Source organism: Geotrypetes seraphini, chromosome 11 (genome assembly GCF_902459505.1).
Source record: "Geotrypetes seraphini chromosome 11, aGeoSer1.1, whole genome shotgun sequence".
NCBI lineage: Eukaryota > Metazoa > Chordata > Amphibia > Gymnophiona > Dermophiidae > Geotrypetes > Geotrypetes seraphini.
Window position 1 is genome coordinate 119,192,686 of NC_047094.1, and position 19,176 is coordinate 119,211,861.

Below are 19,176 nucleotides of genomic sequence, written 5' to 3' on the forward strand. Positions count from 1 at the left end.
AAAACAGAAAATAAAATTATTTTTTCTACCTTTTGTTCTCTGATCAATATTCAAATCTTGTTGGTCCCAGGCTCTTGTTGTCTTGCTTGCCAGGGTCTCCTTTCTCCGTGCTAACCATCCGTCTGCCATCTCTGTTCTCCCCTTCCGTTTCCCTTCCCTCTCCCGGAGATCTGGCATCTTTCCTTTTTTTTGTCTCCATCCACAGATTCACCTTTTCTCAACTCCCCACCACCCCAGGATCCACCATCTCTCCCTTTCTGTTCCCAACTATCCTCCTATCCAGTATCTCTATCCCCCCTCCACACCATCCCCTGTTTCCAAGTTCTCTCCCTTTCTGTTCCTTCCCTCCCTAAATCCCATTATGCACCATCTCTCTCCCACTCCTCTGTTTTTAGACCCATTATTTCTAACCCCCAAAGTCTGGCATATGCACGTATCTTTGAACCCCCCCCCTTCCCTCTCTCCCTCTGTGTACTTTTACACCAGGACCCCCCTCCCCCGAAGGTCTGTCCCCCCTCCGAAGGGCTACACCCCACCCCTGAAGACCTGCACCCCCCGAAGGACTTTACCTCCCACCCGAAGGTCTGTCCCCCTCTGAAGGCCTAAACCCCACCCCTGAAGGCCTGCACCCTCCCCGAAGGATTGTACCCCCCACCCGAAGGTCTGTCCCTCCCTGAAGGCCTGCACCCATCCCGAAGGCCTGCACCCACCCCGAATGCCTGCACCCACCCCGAAGGCCTGCACCCACCCCGAAGGCCTGTCCCCCCCCTTGAAGGCCTGCCCCCCCCTTGAAGGCCTGCCTGCTTGTCCCCCCTTGAAGGCCTATCCCCCCTTAAAGGTCTGCCTGTCCCACCCCCTTGTAGGCCTGTCCCCCCTTAAAGGTCTGCCTGTCCCACCCCCTTGTAGGCCTGTCCCCCCCTTGAAGGCCTGACCCCCCCTTGAAGGCCTGCCTGCTTGTCCCCCCTTGAAGGCCTGTCCCCCCCCTTGAAGGTTGGCACCCCCCCAAAGGCCTGCACCCCCTTGTAGGCCTGTCCCCCCCTTGAAGGCCTGCCTGCTTGTCCCCCCTTGAAGGCCTGTCCCCCCCCCCTTGAAGGCCTGCGCCCCCCCTTGAAGGTTGGCACCCCCCCAAAGGCCTGCACCCCCTTGAAGGCCTGCACCCCCTTGAAGGTCGGCACCCCCCCTGAAGGCATGCACCCCCCCTGAAGGCCTGTCCCCCCTTGAAGGCCTGTCCCCCCCCTTGTAGGCCTGCACCCCCTTGTAGGCCTGTCCCCCCCCCTTGTAGGCCTGTCCCCCCCTTGAAGGCCTGCCTGCCTGTCCCCCCCTTGAAGGCCTGCACCCCCTTGAAGGTCTGCACCCCCCCCCGAAGACCTGCACCCCCCCTTGAAGGCCTGCCTGCCTGCCTGTCACCCCCCTCCCCCTTGAAAGTCTGCCTGCCCGCCCGCCCGCCCCACCCTGAAGGCCTGATGCCCCGACCCACCCCGAAGGACCATTCGCCCCCCTGGCCTCCCCGCACTACCTATGAAGCAGCCGCAGCAGGATCGCGACGTCAGCTATATTTGCGCTACTTAGGAGCTGCTTCCTGCGTCGCGGTCCCGCCCCCTCCTCTGACGTCAGAGGAGGGACGGGACCGCGGCGCAGGAAGCAGCGCCCAAGCAGCTGAGGGATTGCTGACGTCGCGATCCTGCTGCGGGCTGCTTCATAGGTGTGCTGGAAGGTCAGTGGGGCGAGCGGTCCTTCGGGCGTGGGGGGGGACTGAGCGGCAAGGCCGGGAACACCCCCTCAGGGCTGGTACCCGGGGCGGCCCGCCCCCCCCGCACCCCCCTAGGTACGCCACTGCACCGAACCAAACTGATAGAAGGAGAATGAGCTTCTTCAGGGATCTGACCCAGTTCTAATACCTCTCCGTCTCCGTGCCGACCGACCCCCTCAAGGACCGACCCTTGGAAACATGTTTTCAGGCTTGGAATCCAGTTAAAAGGCAATAGACGCTCTGTCTATACCTGGGACCAAACTGAAAGAAATTTGTCCAGCCCTGGCAAGTTCAAACCCAACTCAAACCAAATTCTGCACTCCTGGGGAAGGGGGAGGTTTTGCTTCTGAGAAAGTGCTCCTTAGTACATCAGAATCTCTGTCTGCTTCTTGGCACCAGCACTGGAGAAATAATGAGACGCCCTACTTTCTTTCTGCATGTGAAGCCATCTGGAGGGGGGGGGTGTGTGTTTGTGAGTACCAGAAGGCACTGCGAGGAAGGAACGGGGTATATTAGTAGATCTGTGTGTGATGGAGGGCACTAGGGCCAGCAGGAGTGAGGTACATAGTTAGAGCTGTAGAGGGGGGGGGGGGGGGAGAAGGAGGGTGTCCCTATTGCAAGGGAGGAGTGAGGTTTTCCCTCGCCTTTTCTTCAGTCCTAAAGTTCACATTTTCTGGCTTTGGCTGCCTTCAGCAGTCATGCGACCGGGTAACAAAGCCCCCCTGACCCTGCACGCTGTCTGATTCGGCTGCTGTTGAACAGTTTGCGTGCCGGAACCCTTCTCAGGCTGAGTGGAATTTGGGTTATGAGCTGCAGGGAGTGGTTGTGAATTTCTCCGTGAGAACCTTGTGCATCCTCCTCCAGCTTGAGTTCCGATCCTCCCCGAGGCTGACGTATTTCCTGTTGCCTCAGCTTTCAACAGCAATCTGACCTGGAGGAGGGGAGAACAAGGCCTGGGAATGCATTTATCTGAGTTTGGGGTTTAGGTTTCTGCCACTTGGTGCTGAATGTAAGACGCGCGCACGAGGACGCGCACGCGTAGACGTCCGCACGTAGACGCCCGCACTAGACGTCCCCACGTAGACGTCCGCACTAGACGTCCGCACTAGACGTCCCCACGTAGACGTCCCCACGTAGACGTCCGCACTAGACGTCCGCACTAGACGTCCCCACGTAGACGTCCGCACTAGACGTCTAGTGCGGGCGTCTAGTGCGGACGTCTACGTGGGGACGTCTAGTGCGGACGTCTAGTGGGGACGTCTAGTGCGGGCGTCTACGTGGGGACGTCTAGTGGGGACGTCTAGTGGGGACGTCTAGTGGGGACGTCTACGTGGGGACGTCTAGTGCGGGCGTCTAGTGCGGACGTCTAGTGCGGACGTCTAGTGGGGACGTCTATTGCGGACGTCTATTGCGGACGTCTAGTGGGGACGTCTAGTGCGGACGTCTATTGCGGACGTCTAGTGGGGACGTCTATTGCGGACGTCTATTGCGGACGTCTAGTGGGGACGTCTAGTGCGGACGTCTAGTGCGGACGTCTAGTGGGGACGTCTAGTGCGGACGTCTAGTGGGGACGTCTAGTGCGGACGTCTAGTGGGGACGTCTAGTGGGGACGTCTAGTGCGGGCGTCTAGTGCGGGCGTCTAGTGGGGACGTCTATTGCGGACGTCTAGTGGGGACGTCTATTGCGGACGTCTAGTGGGGACGTCTAGTGGGGACGTCTATTGCGGACGTCTAGTGCGGGCGTCTATTGCGGACGTCTAGTGCGGACGTCTACGTGGGGACGTCTAGTGCGGGCGTCTAGTGCGGACTCAAGCTGGAGGAGGATGCACAAGGTTCTCACGGAGAAATTCACAACCACTCCCTGCAGCTCATAACCCAAATTCCACTCAGCCTGAGAAGGGTTCCGGCACGCAAACTGTTCAACAGCAGCCGAATCAGACAGCGTGCAGGGTCAGGGGGGCTTTGTTACCCGGTCGCATGACTGCTGAAGGCAGCCAAAGCCAGAAAATGTGAACTTTAGGACTGAAGAAAAGGCGAGGGAAAACCTCACTCCTCCCTTGCAATAGGGACACCCTCCTTCTCCCCCCCCCCTCTACAGCTCTAACTATGTACCTCACTCCTGCTGGCCCTAGTGCCCTCCATCACACACAGATCTACTAATATACCCCGTTCCTTCCTCGCAGTGCCTTCTGGTACTCACAAACACCCCCCCCCCCCTCCAGATGGCTTCACATGCAGAAAGAAAGTAGGGCGTCTCATTATTTCTCCAGTGCTGGTGCCAAGAAGCAGACAGAGATTCTGATGTACTAAGGAGCACTTTCTCAGAAGCAAAACCTCCCCCTTCCCCAGGAGTGCAGAATTTGGTTTGAGTTGGGTTTGAACTTGCCAGGGCTGGACAAATTTCTTTCAGTTTGGTCCCAGGTATAGACAGAGCGTCTATTGCCTTTTAACTGGATTCCAAGCCTGAAAACATGTTTCCAAGGGTCGGTCCTTGAGGGGGTCGGTCGGCACGGAGACGGAGAGGTATTAGAACTGGGTCAGATCCCCGACCCACCCCGAAGGACCATTCGCCCCCCTGGCCTCCCCGCACTACCTATGAAGCAGCCGCAGCAGGATCGCGACGTCAGCTATATTTGCGCTACTTAGGAGCTGCTTCCTGCGTCGCGGTCCCGCCCCCTCCTCTGACGTCAGAGGAAGCAGCGCCCAAGCAGCTGAGGGATTGCTGACGTCGCGATCCTGCTGCGGGCTGCTTCATAGGTGTGCTGGAAGGTCAGTGGGGCGAGCGGTCCTTCGGGCGTGGGGGGGGACTGAGCGGCAAGGCCGGGAACACCCCCTCAGGGCTGGTACCCGGGGCGGCCCGCCCCCCCGCCCCCCCCCTAGGTACGCCACTGGACTTGTGAAATGTGTGCAGCTTTCTCTATAGACAGATGGAAAGAGAGGCAGGCAAGCAATGTTTACAGCATGGAGAGGTGAAACTTGGAGACCCTGATCTTATTATCTATAAACAGCCTTTTTGTTATAACTTGGGTTAGCAAATTCCCTGTCCTCAGATTTAAGGTTATGAGACTGTACTGTAGATGGAGGGAGTTCGCGTCACCTGTGGAATGATTGAAATAATGACATCTTATTATTTTGAATGAGGACCTGCTTGACTGGGCTGTACATGACCAAGGAATGTGTGTGTGTTTTTTTGTGTGGATGTATATATGGTCTGTTTGCATGGGCATGTATATGGGTGTTATAGTGACTCTCTAAACAAAGAAAAATTCCCAAAGAATAATATCACTCCTCAAATATGAGCTATACTCTCTTCTGAAGGGGTTCCAATCCCTGTCCTCAACAGTAAATGGTGGAGAAAAAGACCTCAGTGCCAATAGTGCAATGTTCAATTCAAGCAAGCCTGAAGTAGTCAGACAAGCACACCTTAATCTTAGGCCCAAAAAACTTCACTCATTAAACTTCCATATCAAAAAACATTTATTGGAACCCACATCAGGAAAAAATGGTCAAAACAAACTCTCAAATAGAATATTGGTTTGGCCAAGTATTCTTCAAAAGGAGAAAACAAAACAAAAATCAAACGGAGTTGATCACAGAAAAAACACAGGGCTCCTTTTACGAAGGTGGGCTAGAGCCTTAACGTGTGGAATAACGCACGCTAAATTGCCCCGCGCGCTAGCCCGCACCGCCTCCTATTGAGCAGGCGGTAGATTTTCGGCTACTTCATGAAAGGAGCCCACAGTGTTCACAACTCCACACGCCAAATCCCAGTGCAAATAAAATCATGTAAACCAATGACTTCACTGTCCAGCACTCTCTTCTTAAGTCGACATATGTCCGTCCTGGAAGATTCACATCCACATTTCTTCTGCTATGTGTCCAACGGCTTCAGTTCTACAGTCAGGCAACCAAACAATGTCTGAAGTTGAAATTCAATCAATAATAATAATAATAACAACTTTATTTTTGTATACCGCCACACCAATAAGTTCTAGGCAGTTCACATCAAGAAGAACTGTACAGTCAGCGAATCATATACAGACACATATCATATATATGTCATAAATACAGCACTAGCAATCAGCATATGAATTTATTGAACAAATAGGTTTTCAATCATTTTCTAAAAGAATAATAAGACTGGGCTTGAGGAATTAGAGTACTCCACCAGGTATTCATTTTACTGGTCAATCTCCATACTGCAGCCAATCAATAAATAACAAAAATCGCCATGCCAATTTATCCAGCCGCGTCTGGAGGGCCTCCGAGCATGCACTGACATCACACACATCTGCGCATGCTCGGAGGCCCTCCAGATGCGGCCCAGAGGTCAGAAAAGAAAGATGAGGCTTTGTGGGGGTGGGGCTGATGGCGGAATGGGGTGGGACTGGGGATGGAATGGGTGGGGTCATGTGTCTGAGCTTCTCTGTGGAAAAATCTGGTAACCCTAATTATAGAAAGCACTTGTCAAAATTGCTTAATGTGTACCTGCAAAGAGGCGTAATGTGGGCGGAGCATGAGATGGGCATGGGCATGTTGCCAAACCATGTATCTTATCTTACAGAATACTATTGGTTGCATTCATTGCATGGCACACACTTAGGCACACCAACTTATAGCAGGCATTGACGTGTCATAAGTGGGCACGCCTACATTTTGGCACGCCCATGCAGCTTTGCACTAGTACTCTATAATAGCTTAGATGTGCCTAAGTGACATTTTAAAATTGGCGGTAAACGTGTCCCGTTGTGACACCTACATTTAGAGAATTGTCTTTGTTTTTTAAGTATAAGAACATAAGAACTGCCATCTCCGGATCAGACCCACGGTCCATCGAGTCCGGCGATCTGCACACGCGGAGGCCCAGTCAGGTATACACCTGATGTAGTTTTAGTCACCCATATCCCTCTATGCCTCTCGTAAGGAGATGTGCATCTAATTTGCCTTTGAATCCTAGCATGGTGGATTCCTTAATAACCTCCTTTGGAAGAGCATTCCAGGCGTCCACCACTCGCTGCGTGAAGCAGAACTTCCTGACATTTGTCCTGGACTTGTCCCCCCTTAGCTTCAAACCATGTCCTCTTGTCCGTGTCACGTTGGACAATGTAAATAATTTATTTTCCTGCTCTATTTTATCGATGTCTTTCAGTATTTTGAACGTCTCGATCATGTCCCCTCACAGCCTCCTCTTCTCAAGGGAGAACAGTCCCAGTTTCTTGAGTCGTTCCTCATATTCCAAGTTCTCCATACCTCTTATTAGCTTCGTTGCTCGTCTCTGCACCTCTCCAGCAGTTTTATATCCTTCTTTAGGTTGGGAGACCAATGTTGGACACAGTATTCCAAGTGTGGTCTGACCATTGCTCTATAAAGCGGCATTATGACTTTCTTCGATCTACTCGTGATTCCTTTCTTTATCATGCCTAACATTCTGTTTGCTTTCTTTGCCGCTGCCGCGCATTGTGCCGATGGCTTCAGGGTCCTATCTATCAGTACACCCAGGTCCTTTTCTTGTTCGCTCTTACCCAGAGTTGCGCCTGACATTCTATACTCATGTTCTTTATTCTTACTACCTAAATGCATTACTTTGCATTTCTCCATGTTGAACTTCATCTGCCATTGCTCTGCCCATTTCTCTAACTGATACAAGTCGCTCTGGAGTTCCTCGCTATCCTCCTGCGATCTGATTGCCCAGCATAGCTTTGTGTCGTCTGCAAACTTAATGATCTCACTGGATATTCCGTCTTCCAGGTCATTGATATAAATATTAAATAGGATCAGCCCAAGTACCGAGCCCTGGGGCACACCACTAGTCACTTTCTCCCAGTCTGAGAACTTCCCATTTACGCCCACTCTCTGCTTTCTGTTTTCCAGCCATTTGCCTATCCACCTTTGTATATCTCCCTCTATTCCATGGCTTTGTAGTTTCCTGAGAAGTCTTTCATGTGGAACTTTGTCGAATGCTTTCTGGATGTCCAAATATATTATGTCCACCAGCATTCCACTATCAATTTGCTTGTTCACGGTCTCAAAAAATTGAAGTAAATTCGTTAAACATGATTTCCCTTTCCTGAACCCATGTTGACTGGGTTTCAGCAAGTCGTGTGTATCTAAGTGCCAGACTATGCTATCCTTGATCAGTGCTTCAACCATCTTTCAGGGACAGACGTAAGGCTCACAGGTCTGTAGTTGCCCGGTTCTCCTCTCGATCCTTTTTTGAAAATTGGCGTGACGTTCGCTATCTTCCAGTCATCTGGTATCTGTCCAGTTCTGATTGTCAGATTGGCGAGTTTTTGCAATAACTCTCCGATTTCAACCTTCAATTCCTTTAAGACTCTCGGGTGAATTCCATCCGGTCCAGGGGATTTGTCACTTTTAAGTTTGTCGATCTGGTAGTATATCTGGTCCAACTCCACTTCAACTGTGGTGAGGCTGTCTTCTATTACTCCACTAAACACTTTCACTGCTTCTGGTATTTTTGCGGTATCCTCCTCCGTAAAGACGGACGCAAAGAAGGAATTTAGTTTGTCTGCAATTTGTTTATCTTCCTTAATGTACCCTTTTCTTCCCTGGTCATCCAGGGGTCCCACCGCCTCTTTTGCAGGTTTTTTCCCTTTCACGTATCTAAAGAAGGGCTTGAAGTTTTTGGCCTCTTGCGCTATTTTTTCCTCATAGTCCTTTTTGGCATCCCTCATCGCCTTGTGACATTTCTTCTGATCATCTTTATGTTTTTTCCATGCTTCGGTTGTTTTCATGTGTTTCCATTTTTTGAAAGAGTCCTTCTTTTCTTTTATGGCTTCCCTCACCTGTCTGGTAAGCCATGCCGGTTCTCCCTTACCTTTTGTTCTCCCTTCTTTGGAGATCCTCGGAATGTGGAGATTTTGTGCTTCTGTGATAGTATTTTTCAGTAGGGACCATGCCTGGTCTACCGTTTCAAGTTTGTCCACCTTTTTCTTGAGTCGTTGTTTCACCATGGCTCTCATGCGATCGTATTTGCCCTTTTTAAAGTTAAAGGTTTTGGTTAAGGTTTTGGCACGTTTTCCATTCCCGATGTCAAGCTTAAAGTTGATCACATTGTGATCGCTCGTCCCCAGCGGTACCCGTAACTTCTACTTCTTTTGTCGGTCCCGTGAAGCCATTTAGTACCAAGTCCAGGGTGGCGTTGCCTCTTGTCAGCTCTTTTACCATTTATTCCAAGAAGCAATCCCCTAGCGCCTCCAGGAACTTGGCCTCCTTGCCGCAGTTGGAGGTTCCTAGTTTCCAGTCTATCCTCGGGAAATCGAAGTCTCCCAATATTATTACATTGCCCGTCTTGCATTCTTGTTTGATTTCCTCTATCATTTCTGAGTCAGTTTCCTCCGCCTGTCCTGGGGGACGATAGTAAAGGCCAATTTTCGTGTCTGCGCTGTTTTGGCTAGGAATCTTGATCACGAGGGACTCTAGCTTCTCTTTCGTTTCCGTCGTAGCCACTTCAACAGATTCTACTCCTTCCTGAACATATAGGGCAATACCTCCACCTTTCTGCCCTACTCGATCTCTTCTATATAGTTTGTATCCCTGTAGTACTGTGTCCCATTTGTTTTCTTCATTCCACCATGTTTCTGTTATGCCAATGATTTCCAACTTATCATGTCTTGCTATTGTCTCTAGTTCTTCCATTTTGTTTCCTAGACTTCTAGCATTCGTATACATACATTTGAGTTCTCTTCGTGTTACCTTTTTGGACTTTCTACTCTTTGCTGTCCCTACTGTTTCTTTCACGGTATCCTTAACCGCTCCAGTGTTGTCTCCCTTGTTTGCTGTGCGGTCATCCCCTCCTGTGTCTGAGTTGTCCCTTCCTGCCTTGTCTTCCTTATTTGCTGTGAGGTCGTCCCCTCCTGTGTATGAGTAGTAGCCCATGGTTCCTTCATCGGGGCATCCTGTCGTCCGTGCCATCGACTGGTGGTCGACTGTCGGCTTTCCCCTATTTATTCTCGATGGCCTTCTTCATGTTGCTTGCCAATACTCTTGCTCCTTCCTTGTTGAGGTGTAGTCCATCCTTTCTGTAGTACTTGCTTTTTCCCCAGAACGCCGTCCAGTTGCGCATGAAGTCAAAGCCTTCTTCTTCGCACCATCGTCTCATCCAGGCGTTAATAGCTTGCAATTCCCCTTGTCTCTTTCCATCCGCTCTTGGTACTGGGAGGATCTCGGAGAAGGCCACCTTCACCTCCCTGATCTTCAGCTGTCTTCCAAGTGAGCGGAGCTGGCCCTTCATCTCTTCCCTGTCATACTTCCGTCCGCTCACATCATTTGTTCCCACGTGGATGAGCACAGCAGTATCCTCTCCCCCTGTGCTGTCTATGATCCTGGAGATCCTGTTGGCCACATCCTTCACTCTTGCTCCAGGCAGACAGGTGACGATTCTGTCCTCTCTTCCTCCTGCGGTGTGGCTGTCCACATGACATATAATGGAGTCACCTACGATGATCCCCATCTTTTTTATTCGGGGGTTTCTTGGGGGTCGTAAGTCCACGTCTATGGTATAGGGCCAGTCTTCTTCCTCCAGTGCTACTCTTGAAATTGTTTTCGGCTCTTCAGATGGGGGGACGTCTTCCTGTGTTCTCTCTCTTCCTTCTGGTGTGCAGATGTCTCCTACCTCATCTTCGGTTTTTTCTGTGTTTGCATGGGTGTCTTCTCTCCTCTCTTCCAGGCCTTCTTTCTGGGTATCCTGGGTACAGCTTTCCAGCCCTGGGATCTCTACGTGTTGCTGGTGGGCTTCCTTGATGAATCTTTCTAGTTCCACGATCCCTTCGCTGGTATCGGGCTCCCCTAGCAACTTCTCCTGCATGCAGTTTTCCTCCTTCCTGGTAATATCAGGAATTTAAAAATCCATGCGATCGATTGCATATGGGTATGTGCATATAATCAATTTGCATGTATTTTAAATTTCCAAATTAATTGAATGCTTGCTGACAGATGCACAGCCCTGAAATCTGGGCTGCCCCAGGGCTTGTATTGCTGTGTCAGTCCCAGCTTGCACCATAGCATTATGGCTCTGATACTGGGCAGTTTGCAGTGGCAATAGATTTGATCCTGTACATGTGATATAGAACAGTAGATTATGTCAAAGTTTGAATGCAGCAGTAGGAACGTGGAAGGAATTTTTGGCAGTGCTAGTGGATCCGAAGGTGGAGCAGTGTGCTTGCTGGTTTGGGGATTTATTTTGGTCATTCTCCTTCTCAGAGTTTCACTGGCCTTTTGCAGATAAGCTGCTTCACTGGAGGCTGTAACTCACTTCCAGCCGCTAATGTAACGTGACCTGAATTTGGCTAAAATCATCCTGGAAAGCTGAATTTTTAAAAGTCAGATTTCTTGGCACAGTGAACATTTTGTAAAGGTGTTCAGGAGAGCATCGGGGGATAGTACTGGGAGGAGATTGAGGTAGTGTAACAGGCTGAAATTCAGAGGATTTGAGCTGGATCATAAACCTGATCCTCACAGAAAAAAAATTTTTGTTAGCCATTTTTGTTGACGGCTCTGCACAGGGCTGGAACGTAGGAAGATCGCTTCTGTCCTGCTTCACCGCTAGGCCACCAGGTACGGTGTGGAGTGGTCCGGGAGGCAGGGGTGGGTCAGGGTATAGAAACTCGCAAATAACCAAAGTTGCGAGTCCTAAATCTGCAAATTTGGAGGGAGAAGTGTTTTTCCCTTTCAGTCATACTCTTTCTTGTGAGTCTATCTCCTACACCTCTGATTTGTTATATAAGATTTATCCTTTGGTACTGTAAATAAGAACATAAGAATAGCCTTATTGGGTCAGACCAATGGTCCATTAAGCCCAGTAGCCCATTCTCACGGTGGCCAATCCAGGTCACTAGTACCTGGCCAAAACCCAAGGAGTAGCAATATTCCATGCTACCAATCCAGGGCAAGCAGTGGCTTCTTTGTCAATAACAGACTATGGACTTTTCCTCCTATTTCTCTGTAACTTTTAAAACGAATAGGAGGAAATATTTTTTCACTCAGAGAATAGTTAAGCTCTGGAATGCATTGCCACAGGTTGTGATAAGAGCGGATAGCGTAGCTGGTTTTAAGAAAGGTTTGGACAATTTCCTGGCACAGATTATACGAAATGATGGTGCTACTTTTCTGTGCTTTCTTGAAGAACGGCAGGGATAGTGGATGCCCAGAGCTGGCCCTACCACTAGGTTGACTAGGTATCTGTCTAGAGTGGCAGAATTTTAGGGAGGGGTGGTAGTGGTCACTGGTGTGGCATGAGAACAGCATGTTTGGAGGAGGTAAGACATTGCAGCACTTTCAAGCCTGTGTCAAGGTCTCCTGCAAGGCCAAGTTTATTCCTGCTTCTGGCCCTGGTAGAAGTAGGGCAGTGGCAACAGTAGGGAAGAGGGAAGGGAAGATGCTGAACATATTGGGTAGGAGCAGGGGAGATGGGGAGGGAAGGGGGAGGAGAAGGAAAGGAAGGTAAGATAAGATAAGATGCTGGACATGAGAGCAGACTAACAGCACTAGCCCAGATGTCCTGTGGAGCTGCTCTGAAGCCAGTATGGATAGTGGGTGTCTGGGGGGTGCTGGGGGTGTAAAGTGTGGCTAATGTGTTGTGTTTCTGAGGGTGTTGTTTGTTGGATGCTAGGGGGTGTGTCCGGGATTGTGGTTAGTAATTTAAAATGTTATTGCAGCCTTGGTTAGTCTTCGGGAGGGTATCTTCATTTGTTGCTTCTATGCCCTATGTTGTCGGAACATTTGCCCCCTGAGAGGGGGTGTGAGGGCATCTACGCTCTTTCTGAGGGCTGGTATTTGCTGTTCCCTTGTTACTCTCTTGTTTCACTTCTTATCACTCGTACCGGATTGCTACTATGTAAATGACTCCTTCTGTAGCTTGACTTCTGTGTATGTTACTGTGCTGGCTGCTATACCAATAAAAACTATCTAACAAAAAAAAAAAAGATGCTGGACATTTGGGGAGGGAGCAAGGGGGATGATGGACATGGGGAGAAGATAAGGAAAGGAAAGGGAGATGCTGGCCACAGGAAATAGGGAAGGAGGAATCTTGAGCTGCCCCCTGAGGGATGCAGGTGCATGGCTGAAGGTTTGCCTAACTCTAGAGATAATATAAGTGTGTGCACCTAAGTGACAGGGATATCCATATAACGTACCGTATTCTATGTTATGTGCATAAGTGGAAGACCATATAAAATATGCTCACATGTGAAATGAGCCCCCTGTAGGTTATGTGCATGTTAATAGAATTGCAATTAGACACACATGTAGCCTTTATGCTAAACATTTACATATGTAATCAGTGCATAAATGTTAGCACTTATGTATAGAATTTACTCCCTTAATTGTAGGGATGTCACACAGGAAACACACACACGCAGTCTTAGAGTCGGGATGGAGGCGCTGCCAGGGGCTAGCTCCGAGTCCCTTTTTATTATGCTTCTAAGCTAATGACATCATAGTAACTCCCTCGTTTACACATCTCATGATTGGTGGGTACAAAGGTACATGCTTTTACATTGTTGGATACAAAGGTACATGCTTTTACCTCATGATCATCCTCCAACTCAGCACTTAGACAAGGGCCTGATTAACACGTGGACAGAACCTGAGTCTTTGCACATCCTCAAGGCCTGTCAGCTGATGTCCTTTCTAAATAAGGACTGCTCAGTTAAGATAAGGGTTAATATGTGATAGGGGTTTTGTGTCAAGAAGGGAGGGGTGAATGAGGAATGATTCAGTATTCATACACAAGGGCGAAAGGTTAGTGTGCTGGGCTTGCCTTGTATTAGAACATTACTACACTCAATGTCTGTTTCAGGATGGGGAAAAAAAATCCACTAATAGTGCAGTGATGAAGATCCATAGGAAGCATTTGGGGGTCATTTACTCATACTGGAAAATGCATCAAATGTCTGAGCAGTTTACATATAATAATTTAAATGTAAAATTTAAAAAGTCAACTTAAAGGGATCGCTAGACAAGCCATCTATAAAAATAAGCAATAAGGTACACAAGGAACAAGAAATCTGTCCTGGGATCTGCAGCCTGTCAGTTTTTCAGGATATCCACAATGAATATTCACGAAATAGATAGATTTGCCTAGATTGAGCCTGACGTTCAGACTGTGGGAGACAGCCCAGCTATCTCTTGCGGTCAGTGATGAACCCGAAATTCTATGCCAGGCTGCATCTGGCAACCAACACTGAATTTCCGGGTATTTTTTGGTCACTAAAATCAGCCAATTAAGTGAATATTCATTAACTGGCCAGCTAAGTTAGGAGTCCTTTAATTAATATGCGCTAACCGATTTAGCGCATGCTAAAGATTAGCACGCACAGGAAATGGCGATAGTGGACTAGAGACTAAATGGACACTTTATGGACATAAACCCAAAGATGCAGCACAGGGACCCGAGAGGCAACTAGAAATAAAGAGCAAAACAAGGAGGAAACAGGAGGACCCAGAGGGCTATCAAAGAACAAAAAAGCGGGCAGAGGACGGGATAGACACACCACAGGAGGCAACACGTGAGGAGACCAGCAGGAGTAACAAATCAAGAGTAGATCCAAAAGAAAAGGTAACAAACTGGGACTTAAATTGCCTATATACAAATGCTAGGAGCCTAAGGACTAAAATGGGGGAGCTAGAAGTTATAGCCGGGAATAAGGACATAGACATAATAGGAATCACAGAGACATGGTGGACAGAGGACAACAAATGGGATGTGGCCCTTCCAGGGTATAAACTCTACAGGAAGGACAGAGCACACAAAAAGGGGGGAGGAATAGCACTGTATATAAAGGACTCCATTCCTTCATCCAGAACAGAAACAACAATAAGGGCAGACAGTCTGGAGTCAATATGGGTTAAGCTGACAGGAGGGGAAGGAGCTGACATCAAATTGGGATTGTACTATCGCCCACCAGGACAGTCAGAAGCAAACGACCTGGAACTGGAGGCCGAACTGAGGCAGGTGTGCAAAAGTGGAAGGGTGGTGGTTATGGGGGATTTCAACTATCCGGGAATAGACTGGGACATTGGGCACTCAAATTGCACAAGAGAAACTAAATTCCTAGAGGCAATAAGGGACTGTTTCATGGAGCAGCTGGTCACAGAACCAACGCGAGGGGATGCCACTCTAGACCTAATCCTCAACGGGCTAGAAGGACCCGCAAAGGAAGTGGTGGTAATAGCACCATTAGGGAACAGTGATCACAACATGATCCAGTACAAATTAAGCATGGAAACATCAAAGGTGAAAAGAACCACAACGACAGCACTCAACTTCAGAAAGGGAAACTACAAGGACATGAGGAAAATGGTAGGAAAAAAAGCTCAGCAGCAACTCAGGGAAGGTGAAAACTGTAAAGGAAGCCTGGACACTGCTTAAAGGCACAGTGCTCGAGGCACAAGACCTGTGCGTCCCAAGGTTTAGGAAAGGATGCAAAAAAAATCGAACTAGAAACCCAGCATGGATAACATCTGCAGTTAAAAAGGCGATAAGCGACAAGAAATCATCCTTCAAGAAATGGAAAAAGGATCCAACAAAGGAAAACCAGGAAGAGCACAAAAGACACCAGAAAGAATGTCATCGAGAGGTCAGGAAGGCAAAGAGAGAATATGAGGAAAGACTGGCAGGAGAAGCAAGAAACTTCAAACCCTTCTTCAGGTATGTGAAAGGGAAACAACCAGCCAGAGAAGAAGTGGGACCACTGGACAACGGAGACAGGAAAGGAGCGATAAAGGAGGAAAAAGAGATAGCTGAAAGGTTAAACAAATTCTTCTCGTCGGTCTTCACCAGAGAGGACACATCCAATATCCCAGAACCCGAGGTGATTATAAACGGAGAACACGACGAAAGGCTGGTACAACTAGAGGTAAGCAAAGAGGATGTCCTCAGACAGATAGACAGACTAAAGAGCGACAAATCACCAGGCCCGGACGGCATCCACCCAAGGGTACTAAAAGAACTGAGAAACGAAATAGCAGAGACACTTCGCCAAATATGTAACCTCTCCCTGAAAACTGGGGAGATCCCAGAGGACTGGAAAATAGCAAATGTCACGCCCATCTTTAAGAAGGGATCGAGGGGTGACCCGGGAAACTACAGGCCTGTGAGCTTGACCTCGGTTCCTGGAAAGATGATGGAAGCAATGGTAAAGGACACAATCTGCGAACACATAGAAAACAATGGACAACTGAAGGCGAGCCAGCATGGCTTCTGCAAGGGAAGGTCATGCCTCACGAACTTACTGTACTTCTTTGAGGGAATAAACAGTCAGATGGATAAGGGTGAATCCATAGACATCATTTACCTTGACTTCCAAAAAGCCTTCGACAAGGTACCTCACGAACGGCTACTTAAAAAACTGTGGAACCACGGGGTGCAAGGGTATATCTGCCGATGGATCAAACACTGGCTAGCGGGCAGGAAACAGAGGGTTGGAGTCAAGGGCCAATACTCAGATTGGCAATGGGTCACGAGCGGAGTTCCGCAGGGGTCGGTGCTGGGACCTCTACTATTCAATATATTTATTAACGATCTGGAGACGGGGACAAAATGTGACGTTATCAAATTTGCTGATGACACCAAACTCTGCAGCAGGGTTAGAAACACGGAAGACTGTGAAGACCTACAAAGGGACCTAACGAGACTGGAAGACTGGGCAAAAAAGTGGCAGATGAGTTTTAACGTAGAGAAATGCAAGGTCATGCATGTAGGGAAAAAGAACCCGATGTTCAACTACAAAATGGGGGGAACACTGCTAGGGGTGAGTAACCTGGAAAGGGACCTGGGGGTGATGGTCGACTCATCACTGAAACCATCGGCGCAATGTGCGACAGCCTCCAAGAAAGCAAACAGAATGCTGGGCATCATCAAAAAGGGTATCACAACCCGGACGAAGGAAGTCATCATGCCGCTGTATCGCGCAATGGTGCGCCCGCACCTGGAGTACTGTGTTCAATACTGGTCGCTGTACCTCAAGAAGGACATGGCGGTACTCGAGGGAGTGCAGAGGAGGGCGACTAAGCTGATAAAAGGTATGGAAAATTTTCCATACGCTGACAGGTTGAAAATGCTGGGGCTGTTCTCCCTGGAGAAGAGGAGACTTAGAGGGGACATGATAGAAACCTTCAAGATCCTTAAGGGCATAGAGAGAGTGAATAAGGACAGATTCTTCAAACTGAGGGGAGCCACAAGCACTAGGGGTCACTCGGAGAAATTAAAAGGGGACAGGTTTAGAACAAATGCTAGAAAATTCTTTTTTACGCAGAGGGTGGTGGACATAGCCGGAGGAAGTGATAGGCCAGAACTCTGTACAGGGGTTCAAGAAGGGTTTGGATAGGTTCCTGGAGGATAAAGGGATAGAGGGGTACAGATAGAACTTGAGGTAGGTTATAGAAGTGGTCAGAAACCACTTCACAGGTAGCAGACCTGAGGGGCCGCCGCGGGAGCGGACCGCTGGGCAAGATGGACCTCGGTCTGACCCAGTGGAGGCAACTTCTTATGTTCTTATGTTCTTAAATACTAAGGCAACCATTATATCCTATGGGCATCTTAGCATTTAGTACATGCTAAATCGGTTAGTGCACCTTAATAAAAGGATCCCTTTAAGCGGCCAAAGATTGTCCTGCTATGTAGGCGGGTCTATCCGCCCCCTCAACTTAGCCAGTCAACCAATGAATATTGCGCATCTAGGACAGATAGGTGCTGGAAATGTAGGCCAGGGTTTTCGAGGCCTTCATTTCCGGTGGCTATCTATGCCGTGAATCGTGCCTACATAGGCCACTTTCATCATTAGCCACACCCATAGTGGCATTAAGTGCCATAAGGCACCTACATAGGCGCAATTCTGGTGCCTTTTATTTAGGCACTGGTAGCCACTTTATTTTTACTGGTTTTGCCATTTTAAATGGCATTTCTCAACTTAGGTGCCATGTATAGAATATCCCCCTAACTGGCTAGGTCACATGACATAATCAGTGACCAGGCTAGCCGCTAAGCACCTTGCGTTGAATAGTAGCGCTAACTTGGCTAAGTGCTATTTAACTGTCCAGAAGCCATTCCTGGCCAGCGACGAAGTAAGGGGTGTGCGGGAGAGGGCGGTCCGCCCTGGAAGTGATCTTCCTTAAAGCATAGCACCCCTCCCCCTCTCTGCCCCCCGCTCCTCTCCTTGTCATGCACGTGCGCCCCTTGCCTCCCCCCGTTCCTTTTTTACTTCCCCAGCGTGAGGTTGCTGCCCGCTTCGGCATCGGCACTCTCTCTGGCGTCACTTCCGGGACCCGCACCTAGGAAGTGACATCAAAGGATGAGCTGACACCGACGTTGGCTTGCCGCTCACACCGGAGAAGTTAAAAAGGTATGGGGAAGGGGGCGCGGGGAAGAAGGCAGGGGCGGGGCGCCACTGCCCCAGGCCCTGCTCATCTTAATTAAGCCACTTCCTGGCTACTTAAAGAGTGCTGAATATTGAGCAGACTGTCTCTGTTATATTGTACAAATTGTTCTCTTTTCATTCCTCATACCCTGTGCTTTGTCATGAATGACATTAGCACGCTGCTTCTTATTTCTTCTCAGTCAGGAAACGAGCAGACGTAGAGAGGGGATTCCCTGCTAGGAGCGTTCCAAGGATTGGAGTTTGCCAGTGTTGAGCACAGTAGTTCATAGTTATATTTATTTATTTCTAAAATTTCTAGACCGCTTATAACTAAGCAGTTAACAATTAAAACATTCACAATACAGTTGGACAATACAGTTGCAAAAATGCATTCAGTTACATCACAATCACATAATAATTTAGTCCACTTAAGTTACGTCTAAAGCTCAACGAATTTACGTATTATCCATCCCCACTTAATAAGATGCAGTAATCACAATTCAGATTTCTTATCAAATATGTTTAGAACATAAGAGCATAAGAATTGCTGCTGCTGGGTCAAACCAGTGGTCCATCGTGCCCAGCAGTCTGCTCACACGGCGGCCCTCTGGTCAAAGGCCAGCCCCTAACTGAGACTAGCCCTACCTGCATACGTTCTGGTTCAGCAGGAATTTGTCTAACTTTGTCTTGAATCCCTGGAAGGTGTTTTCCCCTATAACAGACTCCGGAAGAGCATTCCAGTTTTCTACCACTCTCTGGGTGAAGAAGAACTTCCTTACGTTTGTACGGAATCTATCCCCTTTCAATTGTAGAGAGTGCCCTTTCGTTCTCCCTATCTTGGAGAGGCCTTGAATGTTTTGATCATGTCCCCTCTCAATCTCCTCTGTTCGAGGGAGAAGAAGCCCGGTTTCTGTAATCTTTCACTGTATGGCAACTCCTCTAGCCTCTTACTAGCAAAGTTTCAGAGGAAAGCCTCCACATAACAGTTGTGTCTTCGACATCTTTCTAAACTGTAAACGGTCAGAACAGGACCTGGTCTACAAGAGGTCTAGAC